The sequence below is a fragment of the Rhodamnia argentea genome, chromosome 10, assembly GCF_020921035.1.
Source record: "Rhodamnia argentea isolate NSW1041297 chromosome 10, ASM2092103v1, whole genome shotgun sequence".
NCBI lineage: Eukaryota > Viridiplantae > Streptophyta > Magnoliopsida > Myrtales > Myrtaceae > Rhodamnia > Rhodamnia argentea.
The window spans coordinates 13,409,354-13,431,329 of record NC_063159.1 but is presented as its reverse complement, the minus strand read 5'-3'; the positions used below and the strand labels follow the sequence as shown (position 1 = coordinate 13,431,329).

Sequence of the window (21,976 nt, the reverse complement as noted above, 5' to 3'; positions counted from 1 at the left end):
GGGCGTTCCACTGCCCTAAAACATAAAAGAAAATAAATTAGAGTCTAATAAAATAAAGATTTCCAAATTAAGAGATATAATACTCACTTGGCAGTCTTTCTATTGTGGGTTCGCGACCGCGCTTGATCCGCAGAGAGATATATTTGGTGCCTCTCCTCAAGCGGTTGAGCAAGGTCTTGGGGTGGTCGAGCTACGGGCGGCTGAGCTGCTACGGGCGGCTGACTTGCGGCGTGCTGGTTTTGGAGTGGGCGAGCTGCGGTTGCCGACCTGCGGCGTGCTGTTCCATGAGAGGTGAATAGTTTACTTCCGAGGCAAGACGGTTGTGGGTGCGTATTTGAAGAAGAAAGTCACATTTCCAGCATTGGTTGGTCACTACTCACCTAAACCTAGTCACACAACTGCGATCGTCCTCCATCCGGCGGAAGCGGCCATGCCTCACCTACTCTTGGTCATGCAAGTTCAAAGAGCATGTGAGACTAGAGCTTCGAGAGTGTTAAATTAGTGTCTTGAGTTTAAGCCGTTTACGGAATCCAATGTGGTTGAAGGATATAAATCGGTTTTGTTAACCAAATGGGATTAGAATTGCTTTTGAAGAGAATATGTATACATATATTGGGGATTCGTTTCTATTTCAGTAGGAAGAGAGAGAAGTCCTCTGTTGCTAGATAACAAAGATCATGGGCACATATATTATATAATATATATGCTCTCATGTGGTGGGCTCAAGTCAAAAAGATGTAAAAGTTGTTGACCCATATAAAAAGAAAACAAAATTGGGAGGTGAGTTTTTTTAAGAGAGAACACTATTGCCGCAAGGTCCTTCTCTGTATTCACTGCACAGAGAAGAAATTGAAATGAACAGAGACGTTTCTTGAGGACGTGGCGCACAATGCGTTTTTGGAGTAGAGAAAATGCACAAGAAAAGAGCCACCGCACGAAGGTAGAAAGAACATACGAGACGTTCTTGGTTTATAGGTACGTAGAGCAAACAAGATGAGTATTAGTTTTTCTCAGTGAGTTTTCTAAGTGAATTCTTTATGAGAGACTGTGAGATATTATTTGTGGATTTGCTTTGGGCTAGAACAAGGTGCAAGAAACACTTGAGTATATGAGCGATTATAACTTTGATTATCCGATTATAGTGGATTATATTACTGGCTCTCCCTGTGGATGTAAAAACCGACATTCGGACCGAACCACGTAATCTCCGGTGTCCTTTATCGTTCATCGTAATTTCTCTGGTAATTTCGTATTGATTTATTTGTAAGATCCGTTAGTGTTTCCGCGTTAATATCTCAACAGAGAGTATGCATAGCCGTAAAAAGGCCCGGGCTGACCCGACCCAGCCCGAAAAGTACAGATCAGGTCTTGGTCTTCTTGAATAAGGGCCGGTACCACTAAGACCCGAAAAATAAAAGCCTTAGACCTGAGTCGGTACCACTAAGGCCCCAAAAAACAAAAGCCATCTAAAGGCGTCGAATGCCCTTCTCTGCTTCTCTCCCTCTCCATCTCTGAGCACGCTCTCTGCAACAACAATGGCGTCTCTCTGTCTCTACTCCTCTACCTCTCGCCCCTCTCTCTGCTCCTCCCTCCGGTCCTCTCCCTCACCTGCACCTCTCAGAACTTCGCCAACAAGCTCTACGCCAACTGCTCCGACCTCCCTCAGCTCGGCGCCTACCTCCACTACACTTATAACGCCTCCAACTCCTCCCTCTTCCCCGGCGGCGCCTGGTCCATCAAACCCATTGCCACCGGCATGGTCGGGTCGCAGGTCCTGATGGCGCCCAGGATCAACGGCCCCGACATCTCCAAGACCGACAACGTCTCCGGTGAATGTATCTGCTTTTCCTTTGTTCATTTCTTTATTCGGGATGAAACTCTACCTCTACGGTACGGCCCACTACACCTGGCGTTGCTAGTGGCCCCCTCCCTTCGTTACATAAATATTTCACTCTTTTTTTGTTTTTTCTCCTTCCCTTTCTCAACTCTTGATATTAAACTCCGGCTTTTACCATAAGTAGAGAAGGCCAACTTGACTGTGGTCCTTACACGGCCAATCATGTTTAGAGGGTGTGCACTCTGTCTTATTTACGGCTGCTTGTGACTCGTTTTGTGTTTCATTGCGCAGAATATTATGCGCGCAATGCCACATGATGCACATCACATGGGTGTTCTCGTCAGTGCAATGAGTGCCCCTTTTCTGTTTTTCCATCCCGATGCCAGCCCCGCTCTTCGAGTAGTAAGCTTAAGTTATATGAAATATGCTAGTCGGCCTAGTCCTTGCATGACTCCGCTCTCTTTGCTTCGCCATCGCCGATCTTGTGTATATCATGTAATATCACCTCTAGATATTCCATTAAAGATGCTGGAGCTGGACTTTTGAGGTAGCTTCCATCGCATTTTAATATCAAGAACACCGACACAAGTGCCTGGTGATGGTGATGTAGCAGTCGGAATGCGGCACCATAGGTTGAAGCTTGGTGAAATGTCCTTTCGACAAATATGCTTGTCCGTCAACCATCAAGGCTGCTGGTTTTGCCCTGTGAGCAATATGAGGACTTTGACTTGGACTGTTGCAATGACAAGGCTTGTTTTGTGCAGTGTTAGTTTACTTACTGCATAATGTTTGAGTCATGAAAAATACCAAAGGCAGCAACGTTTACACAAAAATCTTTGATTTGCCAATGACAGCATAATTTTCACAGGGGAAACATATATGCTTCTCTACGTTTTCGACAAATGTTGTCCACGTGCCTTTACAGACAGAGCATGCTTGATGATGCCATAGTCATCACTTGTTATGCAAATGGCTGATTAATTATGCTTTTACTGTATGCCAATTGGCTAGTTGTTGTGAACTACATATTGAGTTTCATTTCTTAACCGTGCGAGCTTAAGGTGCATGAACAGTCACACAATTGTAATTCATGGTTAGAGTTTGGTTAATTAGAGGATGGCGTATTCATTTTACCGAGATAACCTGATATTGTTGTGCTTTCAATTCCAAATATGTTGACGGTCGGTGTATTCCGACATCATTTACCATCTTCGATGGTTCAAGCGAAGGGGATTTATCGTTTAATACTCCTCGTTTTTGCTTCTTCAGCCATTGGCCATGATGGGCGCTTCATTAGCAGGCTTGGATGTCGTGGTTAGCAAAATATTACTATTGTGACGCAAGAAATTCTCTTTCTAAGGTAGTTCTCTTTTTTGTTCAGATTCTTGTGCTTTTCAATACTCTCCTGTCTTTGCTTCTTAAGGTACTTTGGATCACTATCCATGATGTTATAGTATCCATTTAGCAGGATTCTATATCTTTGATCACTATCCATGCTTTTCAGTACTCTCCTATATGGGGGAGGGCCTTGCTTGCCGTCGGCTAGGAAGTACCGACACTCTTTGGGGAAGTTGACTAGTCGAAGCTTAAATCTGAAGAGTGCTTGTTAACGTGATAGAGAGGTTGCACTCGGACTTCGGTCACATTTACGTGCGTGGTCAGCTCGCGGCTTAAGCCAAAGAAGACTTGTTAACCTAAGAGAGAAGTTGCACTCGGACTCCGATTACGGTTCCGTGCGGGAATTGAGACATTATCGTCCAGCGCAAGTGTAAGGCTTTGCAGCGGGGATTACCACTCAGAAGTTTCGTGCTGATGAAGATTCACCTTAAAATAATAACCTTTTTCTTTCGTCCGACAAGAAGAATTTAACCTTAAACGAGCTAACTTTACAGCCAATTTCACTGTACAATGTTGCTTTTACTGCATTCAATGATGCGCAGGAGAGAGGAAGAGGGAGAGAGAGGCCCCATCGCATGTTCAAACGTACTTTTGGATCATTGCTGTAACTTCTTCAATGACAAGCCAATCCTGGTGTCCTCCGATTACTTCATCTCTCCATCTTTCCGTACCTGCAAATATAGGGTCCAATCAATTTGCAAACCTATTGATAACCCGAAACATGAAGAAAAATACCACGAACTACGGGTACACTTGCGCACTGTAAAGTTGGCATTTTCTACAAGCGCGAACAATGAAAGAATATACACTCATTGATGAGGAGTGCATGCTTATAGGAGAGAAATTGAAGACGTAAGAAAGCGAGTACCTGTTGACACCTAAATTTTGATTTCTAAACATCATTCATTTCAAGCATAAAATGAGAACTAGTCATAGTTCTCACCAAAAATAAATTTCTCATGCATTGCATATTTACTTTTCGTCGATCATGCATTTTCATTCGGGCCATAGGCGAAGCAATTGAACTTATTTTGCTATGCGATCGGACCGGACTCGATTGAAAGTTTCCAATCAAGCAGGAGGAGGTGTGCCGAATTTTACAAGAGGGCTTGAACCTATTTTCATATTTAATTCAGTCCATTTATGCTCATTTAAATGTTAAAGACTATTAATTAATTATTCATTTAATTAATTAAAGCCCAATTTGAGCCCGAGAGTGTGCGATCAAGCCCGCAAGAGGATGAAATTCGGATAGCCCACGATAGTCTAGTTTGTGAGGAATTTTAATGGGATCGGACTCTTGAAGATCAGAAATTTAATCCTACGGTCATTAACGAGTCACATTGGTTTATAAATACCTCGTTATGGTTTAGGGTTGAGGAGGCCACTCACAATTGTAGTACACGGCATTAGTCATAGAGCTTCGTGTTCGGAGGTACACGAAAAGTTAGAGAAAATCGAGGGTTCTTCTTGCATGATCCGAAGAGGAAGCGTAGAGATTGAAGAGGGGAATGCATGTTCTCAAGTAGAAGAAGACAAAAGGGGAGGCTTTTTCTTTATTAGAATCACACGTTTGCTCTCTTCATCTTTTCTTTTGGTTTTATTTCTCCCTTAGGCTTTGCTCACGGATTACACTTGCAGAAAAAGCAAAATTGAGAGAGAAGTCATATAGAGGGAGGAATCTTGGAGAAGGTAGAAGATTCAAGGTAACAGGGAACAGACAAAGGGAGAGAACGTCCAGAGAAGCAAAGCACCCTTCGCGGCGGCCGTTTGTGTTCATCTACAGCATCTTGTCCCCTTCGCTTTCTCACCGAAGTTGCTACCTTGGTCTCTCCAACGTAACGACGGCCGCGATTTAGTCTGACGGAGCATCACTGCCTTGCCATTCGACCCCACATGTTGCTTCCCTCCAGGCCTAGTGGTGGAGTGGTTCGCTTTTGGATTTCTATCTAGAATCGCTTGTCAACGTGGAGGCTTCACAAAGTTGATTCTTGTAGTTGTTGCAAGGCTGTGATCCAGAGTGAGGCATCAGCAAAGGAGACGATTTCCGATCTGGCACAATCAAAAGGGAGGGTTTTCATTCTTAAATTCTTTTTCTTCTTTCCTTCTTCTCTCTGTTGGTTTATTTTGATAATTGTTGAGTCCCCACTATTCACCACTGCTTTGTCGCTCATCCTCACAGGTTCATACATAATACATAGCCACAATAAACGAGAAAAGAGGAGGAGATAGTTACAAATTCACAAGGGACAAAAAGCTTTGTTTTTTGTTATTGTTATCTTCTCTGCAGGTCACGCATGGATGCATGGAAGATTTTGTAAAAAAAGAGAAGACTTTGACTAGGGATTCTCTCCTCGGGCTCGACGAAGGTGGACACAAAGAATCTAAAAGAAATCTGACGAACCCCTCCACACGAGCTAGCCACCGAATCGTCCGCCGTCCCTCACTGTCTAGCCTCTGTCCAGCCCCAGTTTGAGCTATTGATCAGCCTAGTTCGAAGGCTGATCAGTCTTATTTTTGCTCTTATTTCGATCTCTAACATACTTGATATTTGGTGTTAGAGTCTTGGGTTGATTCGAACTCAAAATTCAGCTCAAAGGGGACTGTTCTGGGCAAATTTCCAGCAAGTGCGCAAGTGCAGAATTTTGCTGAGAAAAGGTAAAAGTTCTCAATTTTTTATTGCTAAAGCAAGCTAGTTAGCTTGTAACTTGCATGGTTGTTCTAAGCAAATTTGAACACATGGATTTTTTTAAATCAATGCTGAAAACCTCAAGTTTTTTCTGCTAAAACCGAAAATTGGACAATGTGGGTTAAAAATCTGATTTTTTCAATCAAGTTTAATTTGTTCCTGAAATTGATCAAATTAGGTCTTATTCTTGAGAAATTGATGTTTAATTGGGACGATATCTTTTCTCAAAAGTAAATTTGGTTAATTTTCTCAAGTTCAAGTTGAATTGATTAAGAAGGATGAGAATTCTTGGTGAATAAAAGTCTGAAATTTTGGCATACGTGTCTCTCTTAGCCGAATTCAATATGTTAGCGGATGAGCATTGCTTTGATCTTTGTCTTGGTTGGTTGACTGATATCATCTTTCGTTATTTGGCATTATCTCACGTTATGGATGATAATTGATTGAACTGAACTTTATCTAGTTTTTGAGAATATTTGAATTGGATGATATCTAACTCATCTTGGATAATCCTTCGCTTTGATTGCTCATCTCTAGCACGCAAGTTGGTTGAGTTGCATATCCGATGTCTATCTTGTCTTTATCTCTTGTGGATTGTCTAAGTTTATTCAACTTAGAGATAAGATTTGATTTGGATTGGACATTATCCAAATTTTAAGAATTATCTGAACTTAAATTTTCAAACCTCAAAGATAATTTTCTCAAATTAAAATTGGATTTTGGATGAGGAAAGGTGGATCCCCAATTTCATAATTTCGGCCACTCCTCTAAATTCTCGAAATTTCAACCTCAATCGACTCATTTTCATTTTATTTTTGTCGTGCTGTTTGTTTTTGATTTGTTATAAAATTTGCACATCTTTAAACAAACATGCCCATAATATATGCTCCCTATGTGCCTAGACCCTTCGGAAAAATTAAATCACACGCCTTAGCCACGATCTCGTGGAATGGGATGTGATTTAGTACAGAAATTCGTGTTACGCCCTTTGGCGAGAAGGGACGTTGTTTTTTCTATACACATATCCGCATACTGTCTCGAATCCTCGAGGATGTAGCGGATAAAATCTCGCTCTAACCCAGATCTTTGGGAATGAGAGGATTTTCGGAAAAATCGAAAATTAAAAGGTATATTATGGGCATTTTTGTTTATTTTTGTTCAGATTTTTGATTGCTTTTGAATGTTTCCTTTTATTACTGAAAATACCAAAAAATCATCCTTTGGGCGCTTAATATATGGTCTTCATGTCACATTTTTTTCAAATTAATCAAGATCGTTCAATTCACATTAATCAATCAGATAAGGCTTTTTCATGAAATTGGTACCGAAAGGGCGCTAATTTTTTCAATTAGCGTAACCAAGTTCCCGGACTCATTCTCTCCGGTTCGTAGAGATAAAATAGTTCTCCCGCTATTTTATATAGGTTTTTAATCAACCTACCGTAAATGATTAGTGGCGGCTCCGATTGAATAATTTCTCATGAATAAACCTAAGTTGCGATTCGGTAGGACTTGGGAGGGTTCGAATTAGGTTAGTTTATTTAATTAACCCGATAATCCGTTAGTCTAATTTTAGGTCGCGACAGTACCTTGACATGCAGAGACATTTGTGCGATTCACAAGGGTCTTGAGGAACTCTGTTGACATCTACAAAATAGAATCTTATTCTACCAGTACCATGAGAAGAAGCAAAGGCAAAAGAATGAAATAAATACTCAGCGAATCTGTCCTCAAGAAGGGGCATCTAGGCTGGAGCGACGTAACTAAAATTGTACCCAAATTGAGGAGAAAGTGCGAACCGAGTAAGCACGAGGTTGAGTGAGAGCGAGAGATAACGAAGAGAGAGTCGTATAGGCCGGTTTGGTTGTAAATCCATTTACGATCCATTTAGGACTTATTTAATATGGTTAAACTTATTTATGATCCTTGATTGGATAAAACTAATCCATAAAATGGATCAAGGTTAAGAAGTGAGTTTATGACCCATTTTGATAGATTTACCCATGCCGTGTTGTGCCGTCCGATGCCATTTTGACAGATCTACCCAAGTAAGTCTTGAGTCAATCGGCGAATTAACTTTTCACCGTGGAAGCAAGCTAAGGTGCTTGTGATAGGCCACGAAATGTGGCATGCCCTGAATCGCCATAACGAGAACGAGAAACATTACATGTGTATGAGAGAATAGTGGCGTTGCACCTTGATTATAATTAATCGAGACTTGATGCGGAACGATGACGAACTCAAGCGCTACTCCTCTAATCCCTCTTGGAGTGCTAGCGGAATGAGACAATCCTTAAGAATGAAAAAAGTACGTTTTGAATTTCTGCATTAGAGGGCTGGAGGAGAGACTTGAGCCTATTTACATCATGAGACGGGCCTAACTAGGGCCACCCTAAGCCAGCCATATTAGAACTATTTAAGAATATGTATCATATTTTAATGGACCGACCTATACATTAATTTCAATTAATATATACCACATTAGGATAATTCTAGTAGCTCAAACTAAATTCGATACCTAGGTGTCCTCTTGATCTCCTTCATACAAAGGGTTCTTGGAGATGCTGAAGCAAAGGGTTTGTTGTGGGATTCGGCCCTCGATAATCTTACCTTAAGCTCTTGTCGATCATGTCTAGGGTTCCGACTTGCCTTTCTCGTCTACAGTTTCTCAAGCTGTGAATTTTCATGTCCACTATGGGTAAGCATCAGCTGATATCGGGTTTCAGACTCTATTCAGTTCTTCTGTTTTCAGTCACCCACCTCATGGCTAATGACGTTGCATTGCCTGTGCATTTGATGGTGCCTAAGAACTCATCTTATGCCTGAATTTTCATGTCCACTATATGTTTCGAGAGGTCTCTGAACTATGTCCCTTGCTGGGAATGGAAACGTTAACAGGAGGAAAAATTTGCTGAATTTGAAGCTGAATATCCTTGGCTCGTGTGGATTCTCCATCTCCGGAAGAGGTTCCACTTCGTCCAGTTCGGGCTATGGCCGATCACAATGGCCAAGGGAACTCTCACGTCAATCCATGCATAACATTGTACCCTGAGCAGGCGAATATTTGTACCAAGTTGCCCGCGCTATCTGTTAGGCACACAACAATAATTGCTTTTGCCTACATAAATAGACTATAACTGAGTAAATCCATTCTTTCATGCTGCCAATTTGATCACTAACAAAAAGGGGAAACATCCCTTATTCATGTCCCTTGTCGCTTCCCATATTGGGTAGAAATGCAAAAGAGTCTGTTACCTAACTTGTAAATCCAACAACAAGAAAAAAACTAACGAGAAACAAATAATTAATAAACATGCGGTCGAAAAAGATAAATTTAAAGAGGGAAAGAGGATTAGGTTGCAGAATCAAAGCCATCCGTGATAGCTTGTGATGCCGCTTTAGCTTCGTTAATTAATCACCCGGTCAATTCTAGAAGGTAACTTCCCCTTGAGCTGTTGCAGAGCACGTTCTCTAGGTTCCTTCACTTTTTTCATCTCGCTCGTGAACCATTCTTCTTCACAAGGATTCACCACTAGCTTCTCAAGGTTAAAGGCATTCTCGACAAGGTAATTCACTAGTTCATGATCACAAGGTCGACCATAATAATTAGAAAATTCAACCTCCTTTAGGTATCGATGGGGAGCTTGAACAACTCTTTTCAGTTCCCTTTGCCTGCATAGCATCTCCCGTGGGTCCATCAACCGTGACAAAAGAAGAATGAGGTATATTGTTAATCGGCACGAGATATTGCATTGGAAAATGCCCATGGAAGAAAGGACCCGCAAAATAAAGAATGTCTTTGTGGATGCTCATATCGAGTAGATACTAATCACATGACGTCTCAATGACTCACCCATAAGCATAAAGGATTCAACGACATTGATTTGATGTATCATGTTCCATCCTATTGCTTCTGTCTAATGCCTAAATAGATGAAGGCTTGAAGGAGGCACGAAAACCCACCTCAAACACAAAGCTCTGCATGCGTGGACATGCCTCGATCGGGAGAGTCAATGGAAGTAGACTCGCATCTCCAAGTCCGTGAACTCTCAGCTCCAATTTCTTGACACTTACTAATTTAGGTAATTGACGAATAAGCAGATTTTCCCGCATGTGAGAGAGAGAGAGAGAGAGAGAGAGAGAGAGAGTCAAAGGCAGCACAGATTGTAAAAATGTATTAACTTATGGAACCGTATGGAAATCGCTCTTACATCCGGGGAATCATAAAATTGAAGTTTCAGAATCTGCAAACAAGAAAGGCTCGAAAGCTGAGACAAGGTCACATGCACAAGCCTCAACGAAAATCCTTCAATAGACACCTCTGACAGCTGCGGGAGCTTGTCCAAACACAATGGAATTTGAGGTCCCACTATAGCGAAGGACACAAGATTCGTGTCATAAATCTCAACGCATTTAAGATCGAAACAACATGTTATGCTCAAGTATTTCAGCTTCAATGATCGGCCATAAGCTCTAACCCTATTCAAAGTGGGAGCAAGTCCCAAAATCAATCGCTCTAGAACCGGACAAATGGCAAGCAGTTGCTCAATGAGTTCTCCCTCCACAGTGACTCCATTCAAGCAGAGCTCTTCGAGATACCTAAAGGATGCATTCCAAGAACTAGAAGGGCTCAAGCCAAAATTACTTAGACATGAAGCTCGTTGTGAATACCCTATATCAGAATCCATAAGTGTCTCGCGTCCTAATATATATGGCAAGCAACTAGGATCACCATGAGGCCAGAAATCCTTCAAAGATGGGGGCTCGAAATATAGCTGGAGAACTTTAACTCGTTTCGCCAACGCAAATTTAATCCACCGATCAATGTGAGATTGATGTGAAATATTCAGGTCAAAAAATAATGCAAATCTACGTAAATGGTATCCTCTACTTTGAGATCGCAAGACATTGTCTACCCACTCCACATATCTCTCCCTCTCCTTTTCCAACAACCCGGGATTATCTTCCATCTTGGCTAATAATTCACACCAATCGAAATCAAGGTTGGTAACCCGACAAGTACACAAATGTCTCCACCTGTTGGAAAGCAGACAAGTCGCTTGCACTTCTCTAGATGTCAAAAGAGACAATATAAGGCCTATGACATCTTCGGGCAAATAGCTGATTCGATCCTTTTGGAATGAGTTTCACCAAAAGAAAAATGAACGAAGTTAGGAAAAATCTGAAAGTAAGATCGATGGGACATTCTTACGACTAGTTCCACAGGCACCAAAATTCGTTACCTTGTCGGCAGATTCGGCTTCAGTACCAGAGCAGAGCCCCTTTGCAGATTGAGAATCCATAGACGCCGGCATTAGTTCGCCTCCAGTTCGCTCTTTTGTTTTTTTTTTTATTTTAGCCTCCCCGATCACATCCGGCGTCTTTAGATTTTAGCCGAAATCCCCAAACATCCCACCCGACTCTATATCTTTTACAAAATTTCTAATAAGCGATTTCCCATTGAAACGTAGATGATCATACTCATTTTAAATTGAGCCCAAAAAAAAAAAACACACACTTTTGACTTGATTGATCCCGAACAAACAGGGATTATAACGTTTAGATATGGAAAAATAACCAAAAGATTTTGTATATTAATTCAGGATATACTTTTACTCAATCTAAATTCCTGAAATGAACTTCGATTTGTATTTTTAAGCTCGAATCCGCTTAAACCTTTAGAATTGACAAGTAAAGTGGTATACTATACATCTTCATGTTCTGTTTTAAAAGTTTAAGTAGTCTTATTCAATTTTGAAGGGAAGTAAAGCAATTGCTTTTTCAAAAGCGCAAACCGACGGGCCCCTACTGTTCTATATAGATCAATGTTCGTGTAAAAATACCTTAGAAAATCACCTTTACATGTTTTCAAAAATTTTGAATGTTTCGACTGTCTGAATGTCAAACTTGGAGTGGACCATTCACATCAGAAGCCATGGACGCTGCTCCTGCTGCTCACGCATAATTATTAAGGGCACGTTTCTTCATGTTTATCTTTTTAGCTTTCGATAAGAAGAAATGTTAAATAAAAGAAAATTAACCATGGAGGCTGGACCAACGCCGGCTAGATCCAAGATCCAAATTACCACGAAAGTTAATCAAGGGTCTAAGTCGAACGCACCATGGCATTCAGTCCATCATAACTTTCTACATCCTGTTGAAATATAACGCGGAAGCTAACCCAGATCTTGCAAATAAATCAATGCGAAAAGCCTAGATGAAATTAACGAGGAACGATAAAGGACACCAGAGATTACGTGGTTCGGTCCGAATATCGGTACCTACATCCACGGGAGAGCCATCAAGAACAATCCACTATAATCGGAGAATCGGAATTACAATCACTCAATACGCTCGTGTTTCCCACACCTAGATTATACCCAAACCCTAAGTGTTTATAAATAAAACAACTCAATCGGATATACGAAAACTCACGAAGCACAAATCCCTTCGCGGTTGAAACCCTTCGTACAGCCAAAACCAAGACTGTCGCAGAGTTCTCGGTTTTCTTTCTTCTTCGTACGAGGGTTATTGTGCGGCGTCCCTGTGCGGCGTCCCTTTTTCTGATTTGCGCGGCTTCGCTTTTATTCTTCTTCTTTGTGCGACGAGAAGCCCAAAAAAAGACGTCTGGTGGCTACAGTGCATCACCCCTTTAAAACCCACGCCCTAGTACAATCTGTAATATAGGGTCAACAACTTTTTCCTTCTTTTTCTTTGACTTGGGCCCACCACAAGAACTAATATAGATATAAAATAATGATAGTCCCTTCTTTTGTCTTGTAGCGCTAAGGTAATCTGCAGAAGTTTTCCAAGCATCCCAATTTTTTGATTCGGTAAAGATTTTCTTTTCCAAATCAATTTAACAAATCAATATATATATATATATATATCTGTAAACGATTTAAACTCGAGATATAATTTAACACATCCGATCTCCTCATCTCCCAAAGAAAGGAAGGTACAAAGAAAGCGCGAGATCGAGGGAAGAAGAAACATAAGTTGGTGCTGTGTGCACTGCGATATCACTCCATGCAATAAAATCAGGAGTCTCCTTGAGTTGATATATTCACAAACTGAAGCGGGAAAATGGGACAAAAAAATGAAAATACCAAATCACCCCGTCCAAAGAGTCTCCTCCTCCTCCTCCTCCTCCTCTTTCCTCTTTCCTCTTTCCCCTTCCTCCTCCTCCAAGTGAGTGTTGTGATGCGAAAGCATCGAGCCCTATCCATCAACTTGCAAACTCAACTCCGTCCTCGTCAATTAATCCCACTAATGATGCAGTAGGAGCCGATTCTAAGGAACAATCCAAAGTTCCAACGTGGTTTCGATGACTAGAAAAAGAAACATCGATGTCTGTTCTAGCCGGACTAGGTTCTGACTATAACTTGTGTCGAGGGATTCATGATGCGGGAGCATCTAAATCATCGAAACATTTCTTGAGTTCCGACACAACTTCATCGACATATACACAGTTGGTCCCACCGGCACTTACAACAACGACTACGTTTGTTTGGGCCAAGACGGATTATGGTTATAACTTGCTAATGTGGATTGAAGGTGTCGATCTAGCAAAGGATGAATCGATGGACAAGTCGTTGATATGCTACTGAGATATTGATATTGAAAGTTTATTGTGGATTCTCAGTCCACTAATCAACCACTTGGCGTCAAAGGCTACCAAGGATATATTCAGCAGAATCGATGTTCATTTGAGCAAAGGCATATTTTGGTAAATAAGGGCTTGCTTCGATGGTTCAAGAAAAAAGTTATCAACGCGAAGACTATACTATCAAATAAGGGTTGCCCATTCTTCCTTGCTGATTATGTGCCATTTCACCATATTAGCTGCTGATTTTGATGCGGATCGACAACATATCTTTGGGAGGCTATTTTGAGTCATTGCCACGACTATTTGGTAATGTTCCAAGGTGGTTATTTGCTGGTCCAATGTGGTGTACGAATTTTGCATGGTGAACTGCAAGGATGAAGAGAAGCTTCAAGTTTCTATGTCTTTAATGTTTTCTAAGATCCTAGGTCTTTTAATGCTTTCTCATTCCTAGGACTTTAATAGTTTTCTGGTTCTCTTATTTCTTTATTGTGTTGTCTAGTTCCCATGCCATTTGTTGGTTGGGTAGTCCTCGAGCCTTTAATTCCTACTGAGGAAAATGTGAAAATGTTTTCCTCTTAGAAGATGAAAATATTTTTTTTCATCTTTCCTTCCTCCTTTCTCTCACATTTCTTTTCTTTTAATTATTTTTACACTTTCTTTTTTATTTTTTATTTATTTTTAAATTTGAAAATTTTATTTTATTTATTTATTTTTCCTTCTTTTGTGTTTGTTTTTTTTTTTTCCCCTTTTCCCTTCTTCTCCGGCCTGTTGCCGGCCTCAAGCAAGGCCATGCATCACCGGATCAGGCGAGGAGAGCCTTGTTGCTGGCGAGCTCGCTAGATTCGGCTTTGGATTGATGGATCAATACTCAATGCCATTCGCCCAAAACAGAAGTTAGCGCGTTGTGATCACGAATCCACATTTAGTGGGGTCAACGTAGCTCGAGTGAGAAAATTTAGAGCTGCAACATAATTTAATTTTACAGCTGCGAAATTGTCTTTCAATTAGAGAAGGAACATATATTCATCGGACAAAGAATGATTTACGCCTAATGTGATAGGTTTCAATGCTTGAATCACAGCCTCAACCAATTAAGGAATGACTAGTGTGACTTCATTTTAAGGTTCGCCAACTAAAGCTACATTTGAAAAAGGTGAGATAATGGAAATACGAAACTTTGGGTGGAGAATTGGGAAATATATTGAATTTTTTTAAGTAAGGATGAGAAAGAAATTTTAAATGTAACGGTACCTTTCGTACAACCAATTGATTTTAATATGAGTCGAATCTCATCCAAAAACCTAAAACTTTACGATTAGAGTTACTTCTATGTTTTTTGAAATCGGCCTCGAGGCACGCATCGGTCGAGCCCTCCTCACCCAAGGCTGGCACCGGGGATTGCCCTTTTCTCGTAATATTTTCTAGGAAATAAACGGAGCCTTAATCATGTAAACATCGTTTCTGCTCTTTTCTGGGCATCGGGGCTTCCTCTTTCCTCGCATATGTTGATTTGAACAAATAATCTCCACGTGGTCAATGGAGTTGAATGTTATTGAGTTTTTTTTTTTCGAAAGGTCATTGAGTTGAAGGTTATTGGGGTGATAAATGCCACTGGCTTCATGTGTGTCTGGATTTTCATTTTCTTTCTATTTAAATAAACAAAAGTTCATATGAATCCTCCATTCCATCGAATTTTCTAGATGGATTTAGGTCATTTTGGGCAATGATCCTAATTCTCTTATTCTATTCCCTGAAACATAAAAGATGAGAAATATGTTCGGTAAAGTAAATGATTTTGATCCTAAAATTTTCTAATTTTGTTCCCGAAAACACTTGTCGTGCAAAAACAAGAGTAAAAAAAAAAATTCAATTCTTTGTTTTAGAATCACTTTTGAGAAACAAGACCGGTAAAGCTATCACTTTGTTCCGTCCTTTGTCATCCACCGCTCTTCGTTGCTAACCGCCGTCGATTGCTGGAGAAAAAAAAATAAAAATAAAAATATTTTTAAAAAATAAAAGAAATAAGTTTTTAGTAGTAAAAACTATAATTTTTAGATAGTAGTTAAATAATTTAACTTCATATTAAAAAATAAAAATAATTATTTTGAAAATTTTAAAAAAATCTCTAGATTTGTATTGTATTCTGAACAAATTACAAGAAACAAATATGCCATGAATTTGTTAAATATAGAAATTTTAAGGTAATACGGATTGGGTTGGGTATGGGTTTGTTTAAATACATAAGTGTTTAAGTGCAAATACATGGCAAAAATTCAAGTACAAATTGCTTATTGAGCTTATGTTCTTTTTATAAGAATTTTGCATATGTCTTTATGCTTCACGAAATAAACAAACTAATTATGGATAATGCATTATCTGTATTCATTTTATTAGTAATGATGCTATATAAGTTGTGTTGGCAAGGCATAATTATTTGACTTAAATTAAAAATTGAAAAGAGAAATTATTTATGAGAACTAAAATTCTGTGTAGTTACTAAACACATTTTTGTTTCGGGAATAGAAACTTTATGGAGTTAACAAACACATTCTAATTTTCTAAAACTTGTCCTGGAATAGAATAAAAAAAAGTCCTGAACAAAATTGATTTTTCAGATCACAATCGTTGCCAAACACATCTGTAGCTTCTAGCCCCGAGGATCTTGTACTTCGCCGGTGCCATCCGAAGTAAACCCCTCCAAATTGTGAAATTTCAAATTGAAAAATAAAATCTTCCGCTGATAAAAAAAGGGCCAATAAAAATGAATATCAAAGTATTTTGATGTGCTCATAAATCCAGCAAGCATGAATGCATTCGTCACCAAGGAATGCATTAGTTTGACACAAATTGGCATCCAACTTCTCCAAACATATCATGGAAGATGATCGCGTAGTTTATTTCCCTTTTAAAGTACATGAGCAATTGACCTTATCTATATTGCTCTGTCTCTCGTTCGTATCCTGTTAGTCCACAACTTAACCTAAATTATATTTGAATTTTTCTGATTCGGTAAAAAATTTTTTGCCAGATTGTTATGTAAAAGAGAGAGATATCCATTTGTATGCCTTCTGCAAGATTCTTAGAATGTGAAAGTCATTGCGGTAACTTTCGAGGAAGGTTAACATTTGGATGGTATTCAATATGATCACGCACGACTCGTCTTGATGTGCACAATTCTCACTTAGCTAAAAGTATATTGGGAATTCGCTCTCAATCTCTAAACATTGAAAAGTGACTTATCGGGTTATTCATCATACCATTAGCAAAACACAGTACCAATGCCCGCCCATTCATATCAAGTATATTTGCCGGTTTCGCTTTTAAAATTGAAAAGTATCAATAATCGCCATACTTCTCTCTCTCTCTCTCTCTCTCTCTCTCTCTCTCTCTCTCTCTCTCTCTCTCTCTCTCTCTCTCTCTCTCTATATATATATAGTTATTAAACTGCCGGATGCGTGATGCTTTGGGTCCACATCTTAATTGAAAATGAGAAGTTTAATATGTTGATTTTTCTTGTGATGTATATAATTATCATTTTTACAATAAAAAATGAAAAGAAATTAAACAAATAGCTATGGGGAAAAATTCTATATAATGACCTGAAGTGGACCATGTTTAAAAAAAGGGTTTGACTAGGGGCATTTTTGTTATTTTTTTTTCTTTTCTATATTCCCATTTCTTTTTTTGTGTTTTCCTTTTTTCCCTTCCTTCTAGCTGGTGGCTGGTCTCGGACGAAAAGTTGGCCATCGACAAGTGTTGTAGCCATCGACAAGTGTTGTAGCCCTCGGTGGCCTCGCTTGAGTAAGTCAAGGGCTGGCTAGCCACTGGCGAGAAGGGAAAGAAGAAAAAGGAAAGAAAAGCAAAGAAAGAAGGAAAGAAGGAAAAAAGGAAAAAAAAAAAATTAAAAAATGACAAAAATATGCTTGATCATGCTCTTATTTAAAAAAAAAATGAGGACACTTCGCGGTCGTTTTCCTAGCCATAGGAGAAAATTCACTTAGTGGCAATAAAGGTAATATGGATCCGGATCCTCTAACATTGGGGTTACGTGACATGCTTACCATAAATTCAAATTAGGTCGTTCAAATGAAAATGGACGGCCCGATTTGAGAGAGGGTTGGAATTCAAAATTTTTCAAACCCCAAAAAAATTGCCGCCCAATTTTTTTCTCTCCCCCTCAACAAATGACGTGGCCCATTCTTAGCTGTCCAAATCAAAATAGATGACCTAATTTGAGTTTTTGGTAAGCATGTCACGTAACTCCAATGTCAGAGGATCCATATCCAAGTAATATGGGTGGTTCGGTCACTCCTCAAATTTGGATCACCTGACATTGGGGTTTCTGTGACATGTTTATCATTACTCAAATCAGGCCGTCTAAACGAAAATGGACGGCCTAATTTGAAAGAGGGTTGGGATTCACAAATTTTCAAACCTCAAAAAAATTCCCGCCCTATTTTTTTCCCTCCTTCTCAACAAATGACACGGCTCATTCTTGACCATCCATTTTTATTTGAATGGTCTAATTTGAGTAATGGTAAGCATATCATAGAAACTCTAATATTAGGTGATTCAGATTCCTTACCCATGCGCTTTTCGTTTTCTTTTGTTTCCACTTTCAAAGTTTAGCTAGTTAAATACAAAAGCGCTATTCGATGTAAATGGCTTTCAGTGCATGGGTCCACGCCACAAGCACGAGCGAGACCTCACCCGATCATCCTCTCTCCTCCTTAACCCATGCGCAACGATCGGGCGGCTCCGTGACCGCCGATTGATTGGCTGTCAACCAAGTAACATCAACTTAAAAAAAAAACTAAGTGATACCAACATCTACACGCGACATAACATGTCAATACGTTATGTATTAAAAAATAAAAATTTCGATACGCATACATGATAAATTATCATTTATATATAAAAATATTAGCAGTAAGTTTCTTCTTCTTTTAGGGATTCACGGTTTTTTTTTTACGCCGGCTGTGTATATTAATTTTGGAGTGACTGGATATATAACTTAAGTATGTATGTGTGTGTGTATGTATATATATATTTGTGATAAATTTATATTTTGACGTAGGATTTATTGAAAATACTTAAAATTGACATTGTGTGTCAAAATAGCGTATAGAAATGTTAGACTCGCGTGTTAATGGCGTATTTGAAGTGCTAACCAAGTATCCATTGCACGTCGGAAAGTGTCAAAGAGAGCATCGGAGAATGTCGGACACGACATAAAAGCCCTCGAAAAATGTGGGTGCTTCTTAAGCTGTGACTATGAGAGCGGCTAGCACCGACTGTTAGCCATTGCGGTCACCCCCAACGCCATCGCCAATTGGGAGCAGATTACGATGGCCTCGTCCATTGGCCGACCCAGGAAAAAATTGCCAACAAATGAAAAACTGCATCATTTCCAACACGATGTTTGGCATATTCCCACTTCATCGTGTCAAAAGTGAGCTTCTCGTTTCAGACGACTCAATTTGGAACGTGAGCTCTCATATTTGCATTTTTTTTTTTTTTTTGCCCTCAACTTTGTGTGCAAATACAACAAGCTTTCCACCCAAAATAATAGGCCGTTCCTTTTCAATAAACAACTTTCTCTTCCTACATTAGAAGCTAAAAGTCCAATTTAAGTCTTTAAGAACAAAAAATTAAGAAAAGATTAAGAAAGTCAGGATCAAGTCAGGATTTCACTCGAAACTCAGCGCCCCCATAGTTGAACTGAATTTTTTAGCTCAACCGGCCAATTGGATTCGAAGCTAAGAGACTATATATTTTCTTTTTGGCTTCTAAAAAAATAAATAAATCAAAGGCAGGTATTTTACTTTTCTCTACAAATGCTACTTAAAAATTGAAATATTATACGTGAGTTTACGTGTTGCATTGATAGAGTTTCGGTTGCTTAGGATTGAAAAAAGAGAGCCAAAATATAAAGGTTTAAGAAAAGCAAAGGATGAACGATAAGCTTCACTTGAGAAAATTGTCCAAAAAAACCTAAATTATTGAACATTTTCAATTCAGTCCTAAATCTTTTAATTTTAGCAATTAGGTCCTAAATATTTGTATACTTTTTTAATTGAGTCCATCCTAGAAATTTTGACCTAAAATCATTGACGTGGGATGTTTTGCGCTAACGTGGACAAGTCTTACTAAAATCTTATTATTTTTCGGATTTTTTTTCTTTATTTGTTCTTTTTTTCCCCTTTCTTCATCCTTTTCCCGGTGGCTGTGCGGGTTGTCCTCACCTGGACTAGGGTCACCGTCGGCCGCCACAGGCGAGGCCCGACCGGGCAAGGGCGAGAAGAAAGATAGAAAAAGAAAGAAATAAAAATAAATAAGTCAAATAAGTATAAAAATATTTATTAAAAATTATCTTCGCGATCATCGATCACGTGACATATGACGATAATCAATTAGAGATTTGCACTATTAAAAGAGACATAGCATAATAGCGCTATAAAAAGCAAAATGAACATGATTTTTCAAATGAACATGAACATGAGGGCGCATTAATACACAAATGGTACGGCGTGGAGCACCACGATCAGACCCACCGCGTCGTCGCCCTCGCCTTCCAGTGCTCCGATCTCCCCAGGATCCCCTCCGAAGTCGGCGACGTCACTTACCTCCAAGAGCTTATCTTCCACAAGCTCACCAACCTCACCGACCCAATTCCCCAGTCTTTGACCAAGCTCAAATAACCTCAAATACTTGACTCTCAGCTGGTTGAACCTCACAGGCCCGATCCCCTCCTTCCTCAGCCAGATCAAGTGCCTGACCTACCTCGACCTCTCCTACAACAAGCTCACCGGGGATCCTTGACTCCCTGTCCATCGTCCCAGGCCTAAGCTACATCCGCCTCGACAGCAACCAGCTCACCGGGAACATCCCCGCTTCTCTCGCCAACCTCAAGGGGAACAACGTGTACCACCTCCTCTCCCACAACAACCTTTCCGGCTAGGTCCCGGCGACCTAGGCTGGCGTCGACTTCGGGAAGCTCGACCTGACTCGGAACAGGCTGCAGGGAGACGGGTCGCTGCTGTTCGGGGCGAACAAGACAAACAACCACATCGACATCTCGAGGAGCCCGTTCGAGTTCAACCTGTCAAAGGTGGAGCTGACCCACAGCATCACGTGGCTGGACATTAGCCATAACAAAATTTACGGCGCAATGCTGGAGGTGATGACGGGTCTGCAGCTGCAGCTCCGGAACGTGAGCTACAACGGGTTGTGCGGGGAGATTCCGCTGGGAGGGCGGATGCAGAACTTCGATTACTCGGTGTATTTCCATAACCGGTGCTTGTGCGGCGCTCCTCTCGATGGCTGTAAGTGAATGGCGGTGGTGGGAGGGTGGCTTGAACTGTTCGATGCCATTGACTGATGACCACCATCCGATGTCGGTGTTGCATGGTCTTCGTTGTTCTTCAACCACATTCGACTCTCCGCGTGCATACGTTTCACTTTTCTGTTTATTTTGTTTTTTTGGTTTTTGCGTGCCTTTCTGCAGTTTAATTGTATCTTTAAGTTTATTTGACTTTCAATAATCTGTCTCTCTCTCTAAATATTGTGGGCAGAAGATAGTTTTCACGTGTTAATGGATATACATTTTAGGAACCGGCTAAACTTACTGTCCCACCAAGTCAGACGGTGGGACGGTCAACTTTTTACCAAAAATATTATTTGCTAAAATCAGATCATCACTTATTGATCCGGTTTCACTTCACATTCTTTTTTTTTTTTTTTTACTTTTATGTATTTTTATTGCTAGCTAAAAATTATAAGACAAAATTATAAGAGGGCCCACACAATCAAGGTTCTAATGAAACATATCCAATTGACAAGCATATCACGCGGATATGTGATCCGTACATGCTAGACGTGGACTTTTGATTGAAAAGCATATCACGTGGACATGTGGTACGTTTATGTCAGACGTGAACTTTTGAATGACAAGTATATTACCTAGATATGTTATGCGTACATGTCAAATGTAGAATTTAGACCGGCAACCATATCACGCGGATGTGTGCTACGTATATGTTAGACGTGGACTTTTGGTTTACAAACACATCACGCGAATATGTGATGCGTCATGTCGGATGTGGACTGTTGGATGATAAGCATATCAAGCGGATATGTGGTGTGTATATGTCGGACGTAGACTTTTGGGCGATAAGCATATCACGTGAATATGTGGTGCGTTCACGCAGATAGAAACGTAATTATCTTGTATACTTTGTTTTCTAATTTTAACTTACAATAAAAGAAAACATAAAAGTAAAAAAAAAAAAAAGAATTGAAACTGGATCAACAAGTGATCCAATTTCAGCAAACTATTTACCATAAATATTCGACCATCCCATCGTGTAACTTGGTGGGACGGCCAGCTAAGCTTTTTCCTACATTCTGTTATCACTTCCTATTGTTATGGTGACGTGGCATTA

At 40.0% G+C, this 21,976-nt stretch overlaps 1 pseudogene; it reads left to right on the top strand.

Annotated features, from left to right (window-relative positions):
* The first annotated feature begins 3,118 nt into the window (after positions 1-3,118).
* On the top strand, positions 3,119-20,905 carry LOC115732545 (annotated as a pseudogene).
* Positions 20,906-21,976: the final 1,071 nt, after the last annotated feature.